Source organism: Sinocyclocheilus grahami, unplaced genomic scaffold, assembly GCF_001515645.1.
Source record: "Sinocyclocheilus grahami isolate Dianchi unplaced genomic scaffold, SAMN03320097.WGS_v1.1 scaffold150.1, whole genome shotgun sequence".
Taxonomy (NCBI): domain Eukaryota; kingdom Metazoa; phylum Chordata; class Actinopteri; order Cypriniformes; family Cyprinidae; genus Sinocyclocheilus; species Sinocyclocheilus grahami.
This window is the reverse complement of record NW_015505329.1, coordinates 117,070-121,114: the sequence shown is the minus strand read 5'-3', so window position 1 is coordinate 121,114 and position 4,045 is coordinate 117,070.

The following is a 4,045-nucleotide window of genomic DNA, read 5'->3' as shown; positions in this document are numbered from 1 at the left end:
GAGTTACAGTTTTTCTCAGTCGCTTTGGTGCATTTCTCAGATCAGAAATGAAATTCTCAAAACTACTTGGTCAACCTCTACATTATCTAGTCACTTGTGCACATCATAAAAGCAGTTTCTCATTCTTTTGAACATATTGCGATTGCTTTGGTACATTCAAGCAGAGGGCAACACAAGAGTTACAACTTCTGACAATGGACTTTCTAATTTTATTTTCATCTTTGTGCCCATATTTCTTTTTCCTTTTCTATACCACAATGACATTGTAATGTGTGTTTTTATTTTTTGGTCAGACTACTAGTAAAAGTGTAACTGGGAATTCTATCCAGTCTCTTTCAATCAATATCCCACATACAGTAATGTGTAAATTTGTACTTTTTAAATGGATATATGGCATACATAAGCATATGGCATACTGTTCAATACAGTAACTGTCATCTAAAATGTTGCCTTAGTTTACATCAGGTAATACTAACAAAGTGCACTGTTATATTGACAACATGACTAAGCATTTTGACTATCTTGTTTGTGAACAATGACACAAGGACTTTTCATTCTGATGGCACTGATATGTTCATTGACATAAATACTTTTGAGAGAGGAACTAAAGATTAAGTTACAGGCTTTTGCAGGTAATCCATTGTGTGGTGCTGTTTGTACGAATTGTTTTGAGAAATGCACATAGTTTTTGCAAATATTAAGGATGATTTGAGGAATGCACCAAAGCGACTGAGAAAAACTGTAACATGTACTAAACATGAGTGGAATTTGCACCGCAGCGCCCCCACACCCTGATGCTCATGACAAGAATAGTATGTATAGTTATCTTTATTGAAGTGAATTAGGTTTAAATCGCCGTCATGCATGAATGAATGCTATTTTTGCAATTTTACACATAATAATCCACGATGATCACATTACACAAAACTGAAATTGCGCGTCAAAATAACACATTGTCAATATTTTTTGAGACCCCCCCAAAATTTCACAAATCACGTTTTCAGGGGAGCCCATGTCTTATTAAGGGGAGCCGAGCTCCCCCGTAGTTCGCACCCTGCCAACAGGTCCAAATGTGCTTTCAAAAATGTAATTCTCTGTATTCACACTTGATTTTAAACATTTCACAACCACAGATCTTTCACAAACCAGATCTTATCAATATCAATCTATCTGGTAAAGAGTTGACTTTATGCTAAAAAGAACAGTCAAAATGTGGCAACAACCAGCAGGTGGTTGAACGCAACCTTTTATTTCTTCTAAGCATTAGTAGGATGAACATGTTAGCACATTAACTTTAACTAAGAACTCCATTAGATCTAAACAATCTGTCCTCTATTTATACATATAACCCTTTCTTTCTTTCACTGCGAGGTGTAAACAAACACACACACAAAAAAAGCCATTTTCATATATAAATGAAATAATATAATGATTCCATTAGCAGAAATGGCCTCGGGTGAAGTCATTCTGCAGGAATAATACAGTGACCTGTTTGCCATCCTGTCTGGATATCAGTCTATAAAACAATATATTCTGACATAAGTGCACACAAGCATATGCATTAATGGTTGCTGTTGGTTGTGACTGTGGGCTGTAATGGTTGGCGTGAGGGTTTGACAGATGCCTACAGATACAGAGGTGAATATGGTGTTCACATTTAATGAAGACACGCATGAAGACAACGAATAACAAACATGAAGAAAGCAGCTTCCATCAAACCCTCTTGATCAGCAGCAATGAGGAGAGACAGCTGTTTCAGGTCTGTTAAATCAAAAACTGATGTCAAAATCAAAAGCTAACTGGTCAAGGTTACAATGTGCTTATTTTTAATAAACAAAGTAGCAGAACTGAAATTCAAAATTGAATGTAAGGAAGTAAAATTTAAATTAATTGAAATTCAGTCATTTAGAATTAAAGACTAGAAGTTTGTCAAGAGAATCTCTGAATGCTGACTTAACCAAGGCTTGTTTGAAGGTTTTGGGGGTATAAAAAAAGTTTAAAAACCTTGAAGTTTGAAGGTTTATAGACAGAATAAGATAGAATGATACAACAGAACAGAATGACCAATAGAACAATCAACAGAGAGATAGACAGAATTGTTGATCGAATGATAGATTAACAGAGAGACTGAACAATAGATAGAATGATATACAGAACAAAGGATGGATGGAACTATACAGAATGACAGACAAAGAATGATAGATAGATAGATAGATAGATAGATAGATAGATAGATAGATAGATAGATAGATAGATAGATAGATAGATAGAGCAATGGATGGATGGATGAAACAAGAAAGAGTGATAGATAGAAAGAACGATATAAAGATATAGATAGATAGATGGATGGAATGATAGATAGAAAGAACGATGGATGGATGGATGGATGGATGGATGGATGGATGGATGGATGGATGGAACAAGACAGAATGATGGATGGATGGATGGAATGATAGATAGAAAGAACGATGGATGGATGGAACAAGATGGATGGATGGAATGGTAGATAGATAGATAGATAGATAGATAGATAGATAGATAGATAGAACAATGGATGGATGGATGAAACGAGACAGAGTGATCGATAGAAAGAGATAGATAGATAGATAGATAGATAGATAGATAGATAGATAGATAGATAGATAGATAGATAGATAGATCGATGGATAGATTGATAGATAGATAGATAGATAGATAGATAGATAGATAGATAGATAGATAGATAGATAGAACAATGGATGGATGGATGAAACAAGACAGAGTGATCGATAGAAAGATATAGATAGATAGATGGATGGAATGATAGATAGAAAGAACGATGGATGGAACAAGACAGAATGATGGATGGATGGATGGAATGATAGATAGATGGAACAAGATGGATGGATGGATGGATGGATGGAATGATAGATAGAAAGAACGATGGATGGAACAAGACAGAATGATAGATAGAAAGAATGATAGATGGAAAGAATGATCGAACAATGGATGGATGGATGGATGGAATGATAGAAAGAACGATGGATGGATGGATGGATGGAATGATAGATAGATAGAAAGAACGATGGATGGATGGATGGATGGAACAAGATGGATGGATGGATGGATGGAATGATAGATAGAAAGAACGATGGATGGATGGATGGATGGATGGAACAAGACAGAATGATAGATAGAAAGAAAGAATGATCGAATGATAGATAGAAAGAATGATCGAACGCTAGATAGATAGATAGATAGATAGATAGATAGATAGATAGATAGATAGATAGATAGATAGATAGATAGATAGATAGAATGATGGATGGAACAAGACAGAAAGATAGATAGATAGATAGAAAGAAATAATGATGGATGGATAGAACAAGACAGAATGACAGAGAACGATAGATGGATAAAAGGGAGGCTATTTCTAAAGTGATGCAGCAAGATGAAGTGCCTAAAAACACTCCAAACAGTAAACTCGCTGTAACACACATCCTATCATGTATTTCTTCAGTATCCATTGTTAATCTTGTGATAACGATGTATGGAAATTCTTGTGTTGATCCTTGTGGTCACTTGTCCAAAGATTCCCATAAAGGTCTTTTATTAAAAGCACATTTTCAGTGAGGTAACTGTACTGTGATACGGATCTCGTTTCTGTCTGCATCACTTCCCCACTTCACTCGTACAGCTCTCAGAACAGAGATTAAACACGCTCTGATGCTCGCCGTCCTCCTCGTGCTGTTACTCTCTCATGCCGCTCTTTTTTAATAAGATTTTGCTGCGTGTAAATAGGTAGAGCTGTGAGAAAACAAGGTTGTTATTTATTAGGGCTCAGAGATGCGTTTCATATCATGGGGCTTAAAGAAGCGTTTGTGCTTTCAACACAAGTCGCTCGGAAGATCTTATCAGAGTGCTAAATACCAAAAGTGTCTCAACATTTCACAACTGCAGATAAATCACCCACATTTAACCAGCTGAGCTGAATCCAAACAAAACACAACAACAAAACATCAAGAGAACAACGCAAAATGTGCACAGTTTTTCAGACTGTGATTCT